General features: G+C 43.7%; 1 protein-coding gene across 1 annotated transcript in view; it reads right to left on the bottom strand.

Annotated features, from left to right (window-relative positions):
* GTF2F2 (general transcription factor IIF subunit 2) overlaps positions 1-21,696 on the bottom strand; it is a 345,191-nt gene that overhangs the window by 32,750 nt on the left and 290,745 nt on the right. The window lies entirely within an intron of this gene.

Genomic DNA, 21,696 nt, shown 5'->3' with positions numbered 1-21,696 from the left:
TTAAAACTGGATTCAGCTCCTTAACATGTGCCACCCTGTTTTTAAAGGGACCAAAAGTAATTGGACAATTGACTCCAAGGCTATTTCATGGACAGGTGTGGGCAATCCCTTCGTTATGTCATTCTCAATTAAGCAGAAAAAAGGCCTGGAGTTGATTTGAGGTGTGGTGCTTGCATTTGGAAGGTTTTGCTGTGAAGTAAACATGTGGCCAAAGGAGCTCTCCATGCCGGTGAAACAAGCCATCCTAAAGCTGCGAAAACAGAAAAAACCCATCCGAGAAATTGCTACAATATTAGGAGTGGCAAAATCTACAGTTTGGTACATCCTGAGAAAGAAAGAAAGCACTGGTGAACTCATCAATGCAAAAAGACCTGGGCGCCCACGGAAGACAACAGTGGTGGATGATCGCAAAATAATCTCCATGGTGAAGAGAAACCCCTTCACAACAGCCAACCAAGTGACCAACACTCTCCAGGAGGTCGGCGTATCAATATCCAAATCTACCATAAAGAGAAGACTGCATGAAAGTAAATGCAGAGGGTTCACTGCACGGTGCAAGCCACTCATAAGCATCAAGAATAAAAAGGCTAGACTGGACTTTGCTAAAAAAACATCTAAAAAAGCCAGCACAGTTCTGGTGGAACATTCTTTGGACAGATGAAACCAAGATCAACCTCTACCAGAATGATGGAAAGAGAAAAGTATGGCGAAGGCGTGGTACAGCTCATGATCCAAAGCATACCACATCATCTGTAAAACACGGCGGAGGCAGTGTGATGGCTTGGGCATGCATGGCTGCCAGTGGCACTGGGTCACTAGTGTTTATTGATGATGTGACACAGGACAGAAGCAGCCAAATGAATTCTGAGGTATTTAGAGCCATACTGTGTGCTCAGATCCAGCCAAATGCAGCCAAACTGATTGGTCGTTGTTTCATACTACAGATGGACAATGACCCAAAACATAAAGCCAAAGCAACCCAGGAGTTTATTAAAGCAAAGAAATGGAATATTCTTGAATGGCCAAGTCAGTCACCTGATCTCATCCCAATTGAGCATGCATTTCACTTGTTAAAGACTAAACTTCAGACAGAAAGGCCCACAAACAAACAGCAACTGAAAACCACTGCAGTGAAGGCCTGGCAGAGCATCAAAAAGGAGGAAACACAGCATCTGGTGATGTCCATGAGTTCAAGACTTCAGGTAGTCATTGCCAACAAAGGGTTTTTAACCCAAGTACTAAAAATGAACATTTTATTTAAAATTATTGAATCTGTCCAATTACTTTTGGTCCCTTTAAAAACAGGGTGGCACAACTTCTAAACCCTTCATCCAATTTTAATGTCAAATGAAAGCTGAAAGTCTGAACTTCAACTGCATCTGAAGTGTTTTGTTTAAAATTCATTGTGGTAATGTCTATAAAAAAATTTGAAAAATGTTGTCTCTGTCCAAATATATATGGACTTAACTGTAAGTCATTCATTGTTAACAGGATTTTTGTCTCACATGCTTAATTCCATGAATTTTATGGAACTCTGTTGGCTTTTCCCAGGTAAGAAGAATGATAAATCTTATTTAAAGGGGTAAGGGAAGAGAATGTATGCCTCTGCTTTTAGGATAAGGGACACAGCATTATATAACAGGCTGAGAACAATCATTGGGGAATAGTTGATGGAGAGTCCCTGGAGCCATCAAGCCCAGTGTTCAGCAGATATCTGCAGTAGAGGAAAACAAGAGGATCTGTGAGCGGAATACAAATCCAATGACTGCAGGTAATGTATGTCAAGCGCCTGTGTAGAAGTGACAGAGAAAAGGTCGGGATAAGGCTCCCTGCTAAATCCAGAAAAACTACTTTTTTATAAGTTAAAAGACAGTATGTATATTACTAGCCATGTGCTCCATAATGATTTTCTACACAGTGCATCATTAATATATATGGTACTAATACCTAGAAATATTAACTTCCTGAGATAGTAAAAGTCATTATTATTGCAGTCAGGTCTATCTACATTATGCAAACCTATTACCATTAACACCCAGTCCAATTCACAGGCATCATGTTATAGAGCAGGAGGAGCAGATCAGGTTGATATATAGTTTTATGAGAAAAGATTCAGTATATCCTGTGTTATCATTTACACACCTGCTTTTTCTGGGATTGTGGGTCCAGTGGGCGGTCCTATCAGTGACTGACAGCCCATAGGACCGCCGTTTGGACCCAAAATCCCAGAAAGAGCAGAGGTGTAAATGATGATAACACAGATTATACAGAATCTTTTCTCATAAAACCAAATATCAATCTGCTCCGATCCCTCTGCTCTATAACATGGTCGCTGCAGATTGGAGGGTACTTTGATGGTGGCAGGTTCCCTTTAAATACTAGTTGAACATCACTAATGGAAGCCTTGAGGCAGCAAAACTTTAATTACGTCTATGGATCCATGAGTATGTTGCAAAAATACACTTTATAAGGCCATATATCATTCATAGGGTCCATATTATAACTACATTGTACATTTCTTATACAGGTTTATATACTGTGGTGTGCTCCATTATATACCATAGGGTACAATGGATCCTCATGGAGCAAGTGCGATAAAATGTTGAAGAAAATACAAGGTCACATTCTGAAGTCTGCACACAGAAATTGTCCATCTGCATGAAATTAAAGTGCAAAACTGCTGTGTTTCCCGTCACCAACAAAATCAGAAATAGGTAAAAAAAAATGTAAATATTTTTAATTAGGGTAAAATGTTATTACGGTATATAGCTTTATAAGGGCTGTCCAATTTTCAAACTGCCTATTAGAAAGGCCTCAATAAAAGCTTATTATAGGATGTCCATTGTGGTGACTGGTGTTGATTAACAATAATTTGTAATGGGCATCTGGCATTATGAGTTCAGCACAGGGAAATGAAGCAGTACACGGCACTTAATGTACTTTCCACACTAGCTAATTAAAAAGTATGTGAAGCCTACAAACAAATGGACAAGCTAAGTAAATGCAGCTAGAAATATATTTGTCCTACTGCAGACAGGGCAAAGAGGGGAGGCTCCTGCTGCAGGTAGAGGATTCACAGCAAGACAGGACAGTGAGGAGGAAGAACAGAGACATGGCTGAGATCCTGGGACACACAGAGTAGATTTTTTTTCAAAAAGTTCTAAGTTTTAAATGTAATATAAGATGCAATATGCAAATATATTTATATATTTGTGCATTTTCTTTATTGTTCCTTCAGGAAAATCCTGAATTACGTTATTCCCATGTTTTAGTGGACCAGGATTCTCCTTTAGGCTTCTTTCAGACTTCCGTCGGTACGTGGCTGTCGCTAAGCGTTGGCGCGACGTACCGACGGATGTTTTTAGCACAACGTGGGCAGTGGACGCAGTGTTTCAACGCGTCCGCTGTCCATTGTGAAGTCCCAGGGAGGAGGGGGTGGAGTTCCAGCCGCGCCTGCGCACTGCAGTTTAAAATGCAGGACCCGACGTACGAAAAAACATTCCCTTGAACGTTTTTTCGCTATGATGGTCCGCCAAATACCGACGCATCCAGTGCACGACGTATGGAACGTGTGTCCATACGTCGCGATGTGTCGGTAATACAAGTCTATGTGCAAAAAACGCATCCTGAGGGCAACTTTGCAGGATGCGTTTTTTTACACAGAACGACGCATTGTGACGGCCCCTAAATGACGGAAGTGTGAAAGTAGCCTTATTCTGCACTAGTGATGAATGAACGTGCTCGGATAAGGTGTTATCTGAGCATGCTTGGGTGCTAACCGAGTGTCTTTGGCGTGCTCGAATACTATGTTTGAGTCCCTGCGGCTGCATGTCGCGTGGCCATTCGACAGCTGCAACACACGCAGGAATTGTCTAACAAACAGGTAATCCCCGCATGCGTTGCAGCTGTCGAACAGCTGCGAGACATACAGCCACGGGGACTCAAACATATTTTTAGAGCACACTGAATACACTTGGATAACAGCTTATCCGAGCACGTTCGCTTGCAAATTTTTAAAAAATCTTAAATTGTTTTCGAACATTATGATACGGCATGGTCATGTGTGTAAATCAATAGGCTGCGTTGTTTCTATGGAAGCATGAAAGTCTAGGATTTACAGACTATTTGCATAAATCCATGAGCAGAAAAAAAAAAAAGGATAATAGGCAGTCCAGCTTTCACCAGAAACAATCACTGATGAAATTGTGTTCCCATTCAATTGATGCTTTTACATGTATATAAATATATGTATCAGTAGTATATTATGTATACCGTAGTGTACTGGATGTAGACATCCACAGCTCATGGTCGAGAATAGCATATCCAATTAGAAGGGGCTCTGCACTGCCTCAGGCTGCGTTAGATAACAACATTGCCCATTTATTGCATTATGTATAGCTATGAGGTAACATTACTGAAAATATCTCAATAACAAAGGTCAACTACTCCACAAAGGACATGTAAAGCCAACTGGATAGTGCTTTACAACTAAAAAATACCTTAAAGCTAAGCTCTAACTAGAGTGATTTGGCTTTTGCTTTAATTTTAGTATTTATATTAACTACTTATAAGATAAAGATACCGTAAGTATTCTAATGGCCATGTCTTCATATACAATTAAGTTATGTTAAAAATGGAGCGCACACTGTCAAGTCAGATGGCATCCATGTGCTGGCCGTAATTCTCATGGCCCATAGATTTGTATGGGTCATTTTGATCTGTGACCAAGATAAAAAAATAAAAAAAACAGATTATGTCTAGGATTTCTTTGTGGACACATGGTCCATGAAAAGACACACAGACATTGACGACACTGATCTACAAAAAAATATTTTTTTCGGGTGCCAATGTTTTTTAAAGGATTTAGGATATTCTGAGGGTGCTGAATTTAAAAAATCCCGTTACTTTTGCTGAATTGGTTCTAGTTTTTGAGATCATTTGTCCATGAAAATAATGCATTCCCCCAATGCGGCTCGTGTGTGATCAATGCAATAGCTTTGGGGGTGTCTTCAGATTCGTTAACAGTGTAACAACATAATGAAATATCCCATAAAATTATTTTGAATTTCAATTTGTAGGCCTAGAATGTTACACAAGTGACTTTTTGAAGCCAGAATTCTACTGTAAATAATTAACGATTAAATATCTCAGAAACCAGAACCAACCTGGCAAAGCCAAAATCATTTTCTTAATCAGCACCATAAACGTAATATAAAACCATTCAGACATTGTATACCAGTGTTATTATGGGTCATTGAGCCATGAAAACTCAGATTAAACAAATACGTGACCAATGGACGTCTGAATAAGGCCAGCGTCACACTGGCGTTTTAAACGGCCGAGTGCAATGCGATAAAAAAAAAAAATCGCATTGCACTCGGACCAATGTTAAGCTATGGGGGCAGCTCCCAGCATGCTGCGATTGTCTCGGACCGAGGAAAACTCGGCTCACTCGCACCCATATAAGCCTATGGGTGCGAGTGAGACAGCGCACACCACTCGGATATCATCCGAGTGCTGTGCGTTATAAGCAGACCCAGCAATGGAGGAGATGGAGAAAGTCATTTCTCCGCCTCCTCCGCAGCTGTGCTCCATTCCTCCCTGTGCGAGAGGCTCGGAGCACAGACGCATGACTCCTGCTGCAAGCAGGAGCCGAGTGTCATTAGCATATCGCATCCGATGATCTCGCATCGGATGCAATACGCCAGTGTGACGCCGGCCTAAAATTGCCACAAAAGCTGCATAGATGATTACAACCTAAGGTGTGATTTAGCTTCAAAAACTGCATCAATAAGTAACACGTAAGGACATGTGCATGTGACATCTTTTATGGGTTTATGTAGTGCTGTTGTTACTGTTGGTGTTTTTTGGGGCACTTATTTTTTTCTTAATAAGCACAGGTGTAGTGTGTTTTTTCCCCCCATGATATAATTTTTTTTTCTAAAATCATGTACATGATTTAAAGGGAACCCGCCTTTTTGAAAATTGTTTTTGATCTGCGGACATGATGTTATAGAGAAGGAGAAGCTGATCAGAAAATGGAATATCATTGAGGATGTTAAATGTCCCCATGATGAGAGTCCGTGTATTATGGATAGAAAGTGGGGGAGTCATGTTGTAAAGTAATCCAGGACCTGTTGGGTTGGCCTGGAGGCCTCTCCTGGTACAGAAGTGGAAGAGTCTGATGGTGTGGACCTCAAAAGAGCGGGAGATGTGGGTGAGGGGACTGGGGGGTGCCTGTAGCTTTTTTTCTTTTTTCTATGGTGTGGGAGATGTTCAGTCTGTCAGAAGAGATTTGCTGTTAATGTAAGGTCAGTCTATAAAATTCTATTATCTGGTCAATTTCTACAACATTTCAAGCCTACATGAAAGGAGTCGTGAAGAGAATGGCTGGGCGAGCTGCCAGACTTGTGAGGTGACAGGCCGAGAAAACCCAGAGAGGCGGTGAGATAACACATGGTAAAGATTCACTGTGTGAATGGAATTACTTGGGGATCCTGGAAAACCACATACGAATTTAAAGGTCAAGTTTCTTGTTATCATTGCATTTTCCCTTCAGGCTCATCTGTGGGAAAAAACCTGGAGCCGAGCAATGGTAACTTCTATCAATAACAATCTCCATGTTTGTACAGAACTAAAAAAAAATACTGACGGCAAAGCGAACAGAGCTCTCTAAAATTAATAACACCGAGAACTATGCTGGCCAAACACCTGAATCCAGAGAAAGCTGCAAGAAGATCCACTGATGCAAATCTGCACCCAATATTGTGGATTTCTGTATTCTGGTCTCGAAGAAATAACCTCTTGTCGCTGTGGTAGTGTGTCACCACGGGAGTGCTGAGGAGGCGAGAATAGGGATTGTTTTTATATTAAGCTGATTTATATTAAGCTGATCAGCTTCTCCTTCTCTATTGCTGTCCACAGATTATGTGACAAAGAGACAATTCCCTTTAAATTGGCATGTGGAATATTCCCAGACAGAAAAAGTTTCCACAGCATTTCCTATAAGGCTATGTGCACACGCTGCGGATTGGCAGCTGCGGATTCGCAGCAGTTTTCCATGAGTTTACAGTACCATGTAAACCTATGGAAAACAAAATCCACAGTGCACATGCTGCGGAAAAAAACGTGGTAATTCCGCAGGGCAGATTTCCTGCGGATTTACCAAAATCAGTGCGGAAAAATCTGCACAACATTCCGCAACGTGTGCACATACCCTTAGTGTTTTGGATGCAAAACAGTCCAGTGGAAAGAAGAGAAAAATATATAGTATTCTCAAAAATTAATATAAAAACAAATCCCTGTTCTCGCCTCCTCAGCACTCCCGTGGTGACACACTACCACAGCGACCAGAGGTTATTTCTTCGAGACCAGAATACAGAAATCCACAATATTGGGTGCAGATTTGCATCAGCGGATCTTCTTGCAGCTTTCTCTTGATTCAGGTGTTTGGCCAGCATAGTTCCCACACCATAGAGATAAGAAATAAAGCTACAGGCACCCCCCAGTCCTCTCACCCACATCTCCCGCTCTTTTGAGGACCACACCATCAGACTCTTCCACTTCTGTACCAGGAGAGGCCTCCAGGCCAACCCAACAGGTCCTGGATTACTTTACAACATGACTCCCCCACTTTCTATCCATTAATACACGGACTCTCATCATGGGGACATTTAACATCCTCAATGATATTCCATTTTCTGATCTGCTTGTAATTATTCATCTGTAACCTCCTCTTAAAGGGAATATGTCAAGGTTTATGCTATCCCATCTGAGAGCACCGTGATTTAGGGTCTGAGCCCCCCGATTCCAGGGATGAATCACTAACCGGGCAGCTTGCTGTACTTTTGATAAAATCATTGTTTTACCTGCTGCAGATCTACCAGTTCTTTAAATGCAGAGTTCTGTATAACCCGCCTACACCACTGTTTGGCAACCATCTGTGTACACTGCGCAGTTTTCTGCTTATGCACAGTGTAGGAGAGCTGCCAATCAGTGGTGAGGGCGGGGTTATACAGAGCTCATGAATATGGAGGACTACATGGCAGATGTTTATTAGTCCTCTAGTGATAATACCCTGCTGATAAACACTGATTTTATCAAAACGACAACAAGCAGCCCAGTAAGTTATACATCTCTGGAATTAGGGTCTCTTAGAACAGTGGTTAGGGTGGTTTCACATTTGAGCTTTTTTTTTTTTGCGTTTTTGCGGTAAAAAAAAATGCAAAAAAAAAAAACACATGCGTTTTTCCCCTATATTTAACATTAAAAACGCATGCTTTTTTTTGTATGCGTTTTGACGCGTTTTTGCAACGCATGCGTTTTTTTATGCATGCGTTGTGTTTCAGAAATGCAACATGTAATATTTTTAGCGCCTTTTTTTTGCCGCAAAAAAATGCATTGCTGTCTATGTAAACGCATGCGTTTTTAACCACATGCGTTTGCATGCGTTAAAAACGCATGCGTTTAAAAAAAAACAAAAAAAAAAACACACTGATAAACCACCCCACCATAAAATTGATAAAGGGATCCTACCCCTAACCCTACCCCTAAACCCTTTAAGGGTAGGGTTAGGGGTAGGGTTAGGATCCCTTTAGGGTTAGGATCCCTTTAGGATTAGGGTTAGGGGTAGGGTTAGGATCCCTTTAGGGTTAGGATCCCTATCCCTAACCCTACCCCTAACCCTAGCTCTTTCTGTTTATAGTGGGTTTTTTACTTTATTTTGATGATTGGCAGCTGTCACACATTTATCTGCATGCGTTTAAAAAACGCAAACGCATGAAAAAACGCATGTAAACGCGTCAAAACGCCTAATTTTTTTCACCACATGCAAAAACGCATGCATAAAAAAAACGCAGCGTTTGCACGCGTTTACATGCGTTTTTTCACCATGTTTTTTTTTAAACGCATGCGTTTTGAAACGCAAGTGTGAAACCAGCCTTACAGATTCTGTTTAATGCCTTTCACAAACTACAAACTACTATCTCCTACACATGAAGAGAAACAGACCCGACATTGTCTTCTCCCAGCTCTGCTCAGTCTCGGACTTGACTAAGGGTACCGTCACACTATACGATTTACCAACGATCATGACCAGCGATACGACCTGGCCGTGATCGTTGGTAAGTCATAGTGTGGTCGCTGGAGAGCTGTCACACAGACAGCTCTCCAGCGACCAACGATGCCGAGGTCCCCGGGTAACCAGGGTAAACATCGGGTTACTAAGCGCAGGGCCGCGCTTAGTAACCCGATGTTTACCCTGGTTACCAGCGTAAAAAAAACCAAACAGTACATACTTACATTCTGGTGTCTGTCCCTTGCCGTCTGCTTCCCGCACTCACTGACTGCCGGCTGTAAAGTGAAAGCACAGCACAGCGGTGACGTCACCGCTGTGCTCTGCTTTCACTTTACGGCCGGCAGTCAGTGAGTGCGGGAAGCAGACGGCAAGGGACCTGACGGACACCAGAATGTAAGTATGTAGTTTTTTTTTTTTTTTTTTACATTTACGCTGGTAACCAGGGTAAACATCGGGTTACTAAGCGCGGCCCTGCGCTTAGTAACCCGATGTTTACCCTGGTTACAAGCGAACGCATCGCTAGATCGGTGTCACATACACCGATCTAGCGATGACAGCGGGAGATCCAGCGACGAAAGAATGTTCCAAACGATCTGCTACGACGTACGATTCTCAGCAGGATCCCTGATCGCTGCTGCGTGTCAGACACAGCGATATCGTATGGATATCGCTGGAACGTCACGAATCGTACCGTCGTAGCGACAAAAGTGCCACTGTGTGACGGTACCCTAAAGGTCCCCGTTACACTAAACGATTTACCAACGATCACGACCAGCGATACGACCTGGCCGTGATCGTTGGTAAGTCGTTGTGTGGTCGCTGGAGAGCTGTCACACAGACAGCTCTCCAGCGACCAACGATGCCGAAGTCCCCGGGTCTCACAATAATGGGGTGGTGTAAATCCAGCTTAAGTCTACTCCTCTCGCCTAATCTTTTTGATAACCCTCTTTACCTCTCAGCAGCATTTGACAGTATGGATCATCAACTCCTCATTATGGGGTGTTCTAGCAGCCTCAACCCCTTCACCCCAAGGACTTTTTCCATTTTATCGCCTTTTGATCCCTTTCTTTCCAGAGCTATAACTTTTTTTATTTTTCAGTCAATATGGCTGTCTGAGGGCTTGTTTTTTGAAAGATGAGTTGTACTTTTGAACAACACAATTTATTTTACATTACAATGTACTGGAAAAAAAATGCCATTATGATTCTCCAGGTCATTACGAGTTTATAGACACCAAACATGACTAGGTTTTTTTTTATTTAAGTGGTGAAAAAAAATCCAAAGTTTGTATAAAGAATGTGGCATTTTCCAAGACCTGTAGCGTCTCCAATTTTCGGGACCTGAGGCTGGGTGAGGTCTTATTTTTTTGTGCACCGAGCTGTCTTTTATTGATACTATTTTGTGGTAGATACAATGTTTTGATTGTCTGTTATTGCATTTTATTACAATGCTGCATCGACAAAAAAAAGTAATTCTGGCGGTTTGGATTTTTTTTCTCGTTAAGCCGTTTACCAATCAGATTAGTTATTTTTATATTTTGATAGGCACCGAGAGCCCCACTGACAGGAGGAATTGAACTTTTTACACCTGGCAGTGTTTGGCTTCCAGTCATAGGGAGCGGAGCCAGAACGGTTTCCGTCATCGCTTAAGGCCCCTTCACATTTAGCGACGCTGCATCGATACCGACAACGATCCGAATCGCTGCAGCGTCGCTGTTTGGTCGCTGGAGAGCTGTCACACAGACCGCTCTTCAGCGACCAACGATGCCGGTAACCAGGGTAAACATCGGGTAACTAACTGCAGAGCCGCGCTTAGTAACCCGATGTTTACCCTGGTTACCATGCTAAAAGTAAAAAAAAACAAACAGTACATACTTACCTACAGCCGTCTGTCCTCCAGCGCTGTGCTCTGCTTCTCTGCTCTCCTCCTGTACTGTCTGGGAGCCGGAAAGCAGAGCGGTGACGTCACCGCTCTGCTTTCCGGCTCACAGCCAGTACAGGAGGAGTGCAGAGCGCAGCGCTGGAGGACAGACAGCGTTAGGTAAGTATCTAGTGTTTGTTTTTTTTTTACTTTTAGCATGGTAACCAGGGTAAACATCGGGTTACTAAGCGCGGCCCTGCGCTTAGTTACCCGATGTTTACCCTGGTTACCAGTGAAGACATCGCTGGATCGGTGTCACACACGCCGATCCAGCGATGTCTCCAGGGAGTCCAGCGACGAAATAAAGTTCTGGACTTTATTCAGCGACCAACGATCTCCCAGCAGGGGCCTGATCGTTGGTCGCTGTCACACATAACGATTTAATTAACGATATCGTTGCTACGTCACAAATAGCAACGATATCGTTAACAATATCGTTATGTGTGAAGGTACCTTTAGTGTATAGAGAGGGGCAGCCGTACCGCACCCCCGGCACTGACCAACACCTGTCTGTAACGCTAATCCTCTGGTCAGTCAGTGCCGGGGCATGGTTACAACTGCCGCTCTCTGTACACGGAGCGGTGATGAACCTGCTTCGGTGCCACCCCCAAACGCTGCTGGAGGAATACACTTCATTTCTTCCCAGCAGCAGGGCTCCCAGGGCTGTAGCCACATGGTGTCAGAACACTGTTAATCTGCAGATTAACCCCTTTTCTGCAGGTTAATAGTTTTTTTTTTTACATGAAATGTTCACTTAAAGGGAAGGATTTGAGCAGGTAAAATCCTTAATGCTTTACGGTACTATGCATATGGTATCTCTTCCTTATGTTGTATAATTTTTGCCTAAAGAGAACAAATTTGTTTTGGTTTCCCCCATTAACTTCCAAGGAAAGAGTCTGCGACCAGATTCTAGTGTTGCAGGCATAGCTAATTAATGGAGACAAGCCAACACTGGATCCGGTAGAACAGAGACCATTGGCACAAAAGAGAAGATTGGTCACGTGAGTATACTGTTATGTGGATAGATAGATAGACATACACACATTATATATATGTATATGTATATATATATATATATATATATATATATATATATATATATATATATATATATATATATATATATGTATATATACACACACACACTAGATGGTAGCCCGATTCTAACGCATCGGGTATTCTAGAATATGTATGCGTAGCACATTGCGCAGCCCACGCAGTACATTGCACAGCCCACGCAGTACATTACCCAGCCCACGCAGTACATTGCACAGCCCACGCAGTACATTGCACAGCCCACGCAGTACATTGCACAGCCCACGCAGTACATTGCACAGCCTACGTAGTATATTGCCCAGCCCACGAAGTATATTGCGCAGCCCACGTAGTATATTCCAAAGCCCACGTAGTATATTGCAAAGCCCAAGTAGTAAATTTGGCAGCCCGCGTTGTATATTGCAAAGCCCAAGTAGTAAATTTGGCAGCCCGCGTTGTATATTGCGCAGCCCGCGTTGTATATTGCGCAGCCCGCGTTGTATATTGCGCAGCCCGCGTTGTATATTGCGCAGCCCGCGTTGTATACTGCGCAGCCCGCGTTGTATACTGCGCAGCCCGCGTTGTATACTGCGCAGCCCGCGTTGTATACTGCGCAGCCCGCGTTGTATACTGCGCAGCCCGCGTTGTATACTGCGCAGCCCGCGTTGTATACTGCGCAGCCCGCGTTGTATACTGCGCAGCCCGCGTTGTATACTGCGCAGCCCGCGTTGTATACTGCGCAGCCCGCGTTGTATACTGCGCAGCCCGCGTTGTATACTGCGCAGCCCGCGTTGTATACTGCGCAGCCCGCGTTGTATATTGCGCAGCCCGCGTTGTATATTGCGCAGCCCGCGTTGTATATTGCCCAGCCCTCGTTGTATATTGCCCAGCCCACGTTGTATATTTCGCAGCCCACGGTGTATACAGCACAGCCCATGTAGTATATTGCCAAGCCAACGTAATATATTGCACAGCCCATGCAGTCTATAGCAATGTGGGCACCATATCCCTGTTAAAAAAAATAATTAAAATAAAAAATAGTTATATACTCACCCTCCGTTGGCCCCCGGACCGAAGCGGTTACCGACGCTCCTCGCGCGCTCCGGTCTGAAGAGTGCATTGCGGTCTCGCGAGATGATGACGTAGTGGTCTCGCGAGACCGCTACGTCATCATCTCTCGAGACCGCAATGCATGGAGCGGTCACCGGGGCGTCGCGAGGAGCGGGAAAGGGCGCTTCCTGATCCGGGGGGCCACCGGAGGGTGAGTGTATAACTTTTTGTTTTTATATTATTATTTTTAACATTAGATCTGTTTACTATTCATGCTGCATAGGCCGCATGAATAGTAAAAAGTTGGTCACACAGGGCTAATAGCAGCGTTAACCGAGTGCGTTAGACCGCGGTCAACGCTGCCATTAACCCTGTGTGAGCGCTGACCGGAGGGGAGTATGCGGGCGTCGGGCACTGACTGCGGGGAGGAAGGAGCGGCCATTTTCTTCCGGACTGTGCCCGTCGCTGATTGGTCGTGGCTGTTTTGCCGCGACCAATCAGCGACTTGGATTTCCATGACAGACAGAGGCCGTGACCAATGAATATCCGTGACAGACAGAAAGACAGACAGACAGACGGAAGCGACCCTTAGACAACTATATAGAAGATATATACATATATACTTATACACACAGACACATGCACACAGCAGTATACTTAAATATATAATGGTATGCTCTCACTGGAATTTTCTTTTGCAGAACTTCCACAGCTGCTGCATATATCGTTGCAAAGAAAGGAGTGGATTTTCCACAAATGTCACTATTTTCATCACAAAGCGGTAAACTCCAGATGTGGATTAACACTGCAGATTTTTTTCCACAGCATATGAATGCGATTTCACTATCATTCACAATGTTTATACTGGGGTACACAGTGGATTTTCCACACGCAATTCTGCTGAGTGTACAACCCGAGGGAACATTCACTTGGGCGCATGGCTTCTAGAATCGGCAGCAGGAAATTCACCTCAAAATCTGCACAGTTTGCCGCAGATTGCTGGGCGAATTTCTGTAAAATGTTCCCTCATCTCCGCGTTCTATCACAGCCAGATATTCTGCAATACAGATTTTGTACATTGAAATTTGCCAGTGGCAGACTCCTGTAACCTCTACGAGTTCCCTCTACATTGTCCCTGACATTTAGAAAGGAGAGCATGCTGCATTGCCGTTTCATCATCCACCCTGCGTCCCACTCACAGAACTACCAACATAGTTTACTCAAACTGGTCCGACTCCAGAAATCAAGCAATCAAAATATTCTCTAATGGCCCATTCCTGTCATGTCCTTGTTACAACAGTTTTGCAGAGCGCTAACAATTTCATTTAGCCACATACGCAATGTTCACATTTAAGTCTCCGGAGTTTAATGTGCGTTGTCTGGAGCAATTGGAGACTGGAACATAATGTCCATTGATGTTAGAGGCAGTCACAAGGACTTATGAAAGTCACTTGTGATGTAAAGTTTCCATGTAGAGTTTCTGAGTTTAAAAGAACAAATACAATTGTAGTTCTTTGGCTTTTTATTTTAACTCTGATTTTAATGCTACCTCCCGCATGGGCATACTTGAAGTTACTGTGTAAACAGGTTGTTGCAACTTTAACTACTTAAAGGGATACATATGGAACAATGGACAGCATGTATTAGACACTGGCTGCATGATTACCTGATGAATGAGTTAAACACTCTTTCATTGGGTGAAATTATCTTTTTCACTGCACAAAAGATCATTGTTCTCAGCTGTACATCATCCTGTGTAAACAGGACTCGCACTGCCCAGATCTATGGCAGCCTGTGTGCACTGAGCAATCTATTACTCTGGGTGCATTGTTTACTGCAGTTTGTCTATTACAGCCAGTGGTGTAACTAGAGTCCAATGGGCTGGGGAACAAAAACCCCGCATGTTAGTTAGATGTATGGGCCCTTGTAGCATTCTAATTCCTATAAGAACTTATGAGTTATGTAGTAATATCCTCCATCTTAGGCTCCTTCCTGGTATATATGTCTCCCATCATGGGTCCATCCTAGTATATATGTCCTCCATCCTGGTATATATGTTCCTCTTCCTCATATATATGACCTATATTCTGGTACAGGTTCCCCATCCTGGAATATACAGCTCTGGTAAAAATTAAAAGACCACTGCAAAATGTTCAGTTTGTCTGATTTTTCTCTTTATAGATACATTTTTTGAGTAAAATGTAAATTGTACTTTTAATTCTATATACTTTTGACAACAGGTCTCCGAATTTCCAAGCAATACATTTTGTATTGTTTTTCTAAAAAGGAAAAATGGTCAAAATTTAAAAAAAAAAAAAAAAACCCAGTGCTTTCAGACCCCAAATAGTGCAAATAAAACAAGTTCATAATCATTTAGAAACAACAACACTAATGTTTTAACTCAGGGAGAGTTCAGAAATCAATAATTTAGTGGACTAACCATGATTTTTAATCACAGCTTTCATGCGTCTTGGCATGCTTTCCACCAGTCTTTCACACTGCTTCTGGCGCCAAAATGTAAGCAATTCTTTTTTGATTGATGGCTTGTGACTATCCATCATCCTCTTGATTACATTCCAGAGGTTTTCAATGGGGTTCAGGTCTGGAGATTGGGCTGCCCATAACAGGGTTTTGATGTGATGGTCTCTTAATTTTTGCCAGAGCTGTATGTTCCATATCCTGGTATGTATGTTCCACATCCAGTCTCCTGGACCCATCCTAGTATATAAAGTTGTGCTCAAAAGTTTACACACCCCGGCAGAATTTTTGCTTTCTTGGTCTTTTTTCAGAGAATATGAATGATAACACCAAAACTTTTTCTCCACTCATGGTTAGTGGTGGGGTGGAGCCATTTATTGTCAAACTACTGTGGTTTCTCTTTTTTAATCATAATGACAACCCAAAACATCCAAATAACCCTGATCAAAAGTTCACATACCCCATATCTTAATACCGTGTATTGCCCCCTCTAACATCAATGACAGCTTGAAGTCTTTTGTAGTACCGTAGTTGTGGATGAGGTTATTTCTTTTCTCAGATGGTAAAGCTGCCCACTCTTCTTGGCAAAAGCCTCCAGTTCCTGTAAATTCCTGGGCTGTGTAGCATGAACTGCACGCCTGAGAGCTCCCCAGAGTGGCTCAATAATATTGAGGTCAGAAGACTCAGATGGCCACTTCAGAACCTTAACTTTGTTCTGCTGTAGCCAATGACAGGCTGACTTGGCCTTGTGTTTTGGATCTTTGTCATGTTGGAACGTCCAAGTACGTCCCATGCGCAGCTTCCTGGCAGATGAATGCAAATTTGCCACCAGTATTTGATGATAATGTGCTACATTCATCTTTCCTTCAACTTTGACCAAGCTTTCTGTGCCTTTGTAGCTCAGACATCCCCAAAACATCAGCGATCCACCTCCATGCTTTTAAGTAGGAATGGTGTTTCTTTTGTCATAGGCCTTGTTGACCTCTCTCCAAATGTAACGTTTATGGTTGCGGCCAAAAAGTTTAATTTTGGTCTCATCACTTCAAATTACCTTGTTCCAGAAGTTTTGAGGCTTGTCTCTGTGCTGTTTTGTATATTGCAGGCGAGATACTTTGTGGCATTTGCGCAGTAATGGCTTTCTTCTGGTAACTCGACCATGCAGCCCATTTTTCTTCAAGTGCCTCTTGAAACAGTCACAACGCTAGTTTTCAGAGAGTCGTGTTAAAGCGATGGCCGGGGAACCACCACGGTGCAGGGAGACTACCGTACACAAGATGAGGTGCAAACAACAAAGGGTAAATTTATTGGAAGGCAAGGAATGAAGTGGATGAGGAAGGTGCAAACAGGAATATGCAATGGCAAAAGATAATTTACAAGAGTTGAATTCTTTAGCTGGGCCGTCAAATAGCACGGTGCTCCAAGTATTACAGACTCAATATACGTCACACAAGCAAATGCAAACAATAAACAAAGAATGATGCTACTCTATGTATAGCCTCCCTGGCCTCTACTAAGAACGCCACACGACTGCCTTATTCTGTCTATTGAAGCCTACACTAGGTCCTGACATGTGCACAAAACAGAAACAAACTAACGGTGATGTTGGGGACTCAGATCCAGTCCCAGGGGGCCCCCCAACAGTCTAGAGCGGTGGTGCGCACGGCTCTCTGCCAGCTCAGTGAACTGTGGTCTTCTCCTTGCTTCTGGGTCCTGGAGGTACTCCTGGAAACTGTAAATCCCTTTCTCCGTATCTTCGTGGCTTCTCAAACTAGCACAGGACAGCCACCCTTGTTGCACCCGAAGAGTCCGTCCAATTTCACGAGTCCACTCCATCCCAGGCTGTGGGACCTCTGTCACAGCTTAAAGCTTAGCACAGACGTTCTCTGCAGCAGCTTCTGCTCACACACTCCCATGCTCAACTCCTCCCCTTAGCCCAGGGCAGTTCATTTACACAGTCTATTGCACCAGACCATCACACCAGACAAGGGGCTGCTGTCTATTAAAGTGGCAGCATGTTCCTTACTGTCCATAACAGCACCACCCCCCCTACACTGTATTTCAGCTGATGTTATTTGTGAGCTTTTCTTTGCATCCCAAACAATTTTCCTGGCATAGGTGGATGACATTTTTGTTGGTCTACCTGACCGTGGTTTTGTTTTTACAGAGCACCTGATTTTCCATTTGTTAATCACAGTTTGAACGCTGCTGACTGGCATTATCAATTCCTTGGATATATTTTGGTATCCCTTTCCTGTTTTATACAGTTCAACTACCTTTTCCTGCAGATCCGTTGTCAATTCTTTTGCTTTCCCCATGACTCACAATCCAGAAACGTCAGTGGCTGAATGAAAGATGCAAGAGTCTGTCTGGATCCCAGAAACTCACTCAGCTTTTATGCACAAACACACTGATTACAAGCAAACAGGTCACAGGTGAGGATGTTACCTTTAGTAGCCATTCAAATCCATTTGTGTCAACTTCTGTGCATGTAATCAGGCCAAAATCACCAGGGTATGTAAACTTTTGATCAGGGTCATTTGTATGTTTTGGGTTGTCATTATGATTTAAAAAGAGAAAACACAGTAGTTTGACAATAAATGGCTTCACCCAACCACTAACCATGAGTGGAGAAAAAGTTTTGGTGTCATCATTCATATTCTCTGAAAAAAGACCAAGAAAGCAAAAATTCTGCGGGGTATGTAAACTTTTGAGCACAACTGTATGTTCTCCCTCCTGGTATATATGTTCCACATCCAGGCTCCTGGGCCCATCCTGGCATATATGTTCTCCATCCTGTTATATATGTTCTCCATCCTGGCATATATGATCCTGATTATAGTGTACATTTCCTCATCATGGGCCTATCATGGAATATATATGTCCCCCATCCTGGTATATCTGTCTCTTATCCTATGCCCCATTCCTGGTATATATGCCCATTATTTTGGGCCTCATCCTGGTATACATGTTCCCCATCCTGGAATATGTCTCCCATTCCGCTGTTCTTTAATACATAAAAAAATAAACAATTTTTCTCACCTTCCCTGCAAGGCGCGGCGTCCTCTTCTGTGAAGTCCGCAGCTGACTTCAGCATGCAAGCGATGAGAGTGCATGACATCACTGCCATGACCCCCCGTCACATGCAATTAGACGTCAGCTACTGGCCTCCGATTGGCCAGCAGCATGTATTGTAGCAGACTGACTCAACGGGTCTGTGCTCCCCAATTCACTTCAGATAAATGTGCGTCCAAAGATGCACATTCAGTTGAAATTTGCGCTGGCGTCGGCAGGCCCCCCACCCACACGGACCCTGACACAACTTCTGTGACCATTACACACCTGATTACAGGTTATTAAACAACTGGCAGAGTTTTATGTGTAGATGGACCCTTAAATTTAAATGTGTGAACTCTGCTGTGATGTCCGCAAATAAGCTCAGCTACGTATGTTTGACAGGCCTTCTGTATGTGGCTCCTCCAATGTTATGCCTCCCGAGAATCCTGGCTTCAATGTCAACTTGTTTATCCAAATAGGAGAAATTAACCTTAGGCCATGTTCACACGTTGCGTCCTGTCCCTGCGGGTTTTCCCGCAGCGGATTTGATAAATCTGCAGGGCAAACCCGCTGCGGTTATCCCTGCAGATTTATCACGTTTTGTCCTGCGGGTTCCGCTGCGGGATTTTACCCCTACTATTGATGCTGCATATTCAGCGATATGATGAAACAATTGAAGTACACATATTACACATCTAAATCACACACTAAAATATCAGATAGTAAATGTCTGTAATATAATGTAATGTGATACGTGTGCATATAAGGACCAACATACTAGGGACAACTGTGAAACAGGAATCCTAATACATCACAAGAGGAACACAGCCACTATGTCCCATAAAATATCAATCTTTATTCAAATATAAATATATATATAAAACACAAAACATCGGAACAGGTACATTCAGTAAAGAATGGGGTTGGAAAGACCAACTAAATAACACCATTAAACAAGGGCTACATGGTGTCCCCCATAAGCGCACAAAAAATATAGTGTAAATAATACCGTTATTATCAATCCATAATTAGTGTGGGAATACAGGCCAGAATAGTAATATTATCTAGTAGATGTAACCAAAACTAGGGATAAGCCATGCACAAGAGCAATAAATACACTGCTAATGCAGATGGGCATGAACACCCATTATGTCCATAGCTCATCCCATGTAGTCACCAGTACATAAAAAAGATGGCCACAAATGAAACCCAGACAATTACCTATAAGTGCGCCAGCATGGGGGGACTATAGCGGCTCCTGAGGAAGGAGCCGCTATAGTGCTCCGAAACGCGCGTCGGGGTGGGCTCTGGATCCCCCCATGCTGGCGCATAGTGGCATATGGGACATAGTGGCTGTGTTCCTCTTGTGATGTATTAATATTCAGCGATATGCAGCATCAATAGTAATGTTAAAAATAATAAAATCATGATATACTCACCCTCTGACGTCCCGATCTCCTCGGCGCTGCAGGCGGCGGTCCGGTTCCAAAGATGCTGTGCCAGAAGGACCTTCGTGACGTCACGGTCATGTGACCGCGACGTCACCGAAGGTCCTGGTCGCATAGCAAACCTGAGACCGGACGGCCGCGTGCAGCGCTGAGACTTCAGAGGTGAGTATAACATTATTTTTTATTTTAATTCTTTTTTTTACCCACAAATATGGTTCCCGGGGCCTGGAGGAGAGTCTCCTCTCCTCCACCCCGGGTATAACCCGCACATTATCCGCTTACTTCCCGCAAGGTGGGCACAGCCCCATGCGGGAAGTAAGCGGATCAATGCATTTCTATGGGTGCAGAATCGCTGCGATTCTGCACAAAGAAGTGACATGCTGCGGGTTTTTAACCGCTGCGTTTCTGCGCGGTTTTTCCCGCAGCATGTGCACAGCGGTTTGCGGTTTCCATTGGTTTACATGTATATGTAAACGCAATGGAAACTGCAGCTGACCCGCAGCGGCAAAATCGCTGCGGTTCCGCAGTAAAAACCGCAACGTGTGAACATGGCCTTAGATTTCAATAATTTGATTATACATTTCACCAGTGGTTACATCTCAAAGATTAGAACAGGATGTGATAACTGCAGGCAATCAACTACAGCTTGGCCGATCATACTGAAAATTTGGTTAGTAGGAAAGACAGCAGTGCAGGACCATGGAACAGATACGAACATTGGCTTATGGAGCACCGCATGTGGAACAAATATTAGACCATGATTTTAGACACTCGACACACAACTGAGAACACAGGATTTTTTTGTGATCCTTTCCATAGGAGATTTGAAAGGTGTGGCTTGGTTAATTAGGGGCAAAGATAAGTAGGACTTTGACACTGGAGAAATTTGGAGCTTTACATGCAACCATGATTGCGGCTCCGAAATTTGATGCTACAGTAACCACCAAAATACAATTTCACAACCAAGTACTGCAATAACAAAACCTACTTATCAATACAAAGAAAAACACTGCTATGATGTGGGCCCTTAAAATCACTGATTACAAATTCAATTGCAACCTTTTTAGAGGACTACTAAAGGGGTATTTCAAATATGGACACTCGTAGCATATCCAGAGGCCGGCTACAGCATATCCAGGGGCCGCCACGGCATATCCAGGGGCCGGCCTCGGCATACCCAGGGGCAGGCCACGGCATACCCAGAGGCAGGCCACAGCATACCCAGAGGCAGGCCACGGCATACCCAGAGGCAGGCCACGGCATACCCAGAGGCAGGCCACGGCATACCCAGAGGCAGGCCACGGCATACCCAGGGGCAGGCCACGGCATACCCAGGGGCAGGCCACGGCATACCCAGGGGCAGGCCACGGCATACCCAGAGGCAGGCCACGGCATACCCAGAGGCAGGCCACGGCATACCCAGAGGCAGACAATAGCATGCCCAGAGGCAGGTCACGGCATATCCAGAGGCATTTCAAGACGTTACTCATGCCACATAATATATAGTTCTGTAGAAGGGACTCCTTAGAAGATAACATATATTATCCTTCTATATTATTTCAAAACACTCTTTTTCAGTGATTCCTTTGTATCTCCGTTCATAACCACCAAAATACAATTTCACAACCACGTACT

The sequence above is a fragment of the Ranitomeya imitator genome, chromosome 3 (genome assembly GCF_032444005.1).
Source record: "Ranitomeya imitator isolate aRanImi1 chromosome 3, aRanImi1.pri, whole genome shotgun sequence".
Taxonomy (NCBI): domain Eukaryota; kingdom Metazoa; phylum Chordata; class Amphibia; order Anura; family Dendrobatidae; genus Ranitomeya; species Ranitomeya imitator.
Note: the sequence above shows the minus strand (reverse complement) of the source record. Positions and strands in the feature narration are given on the sequence as shown.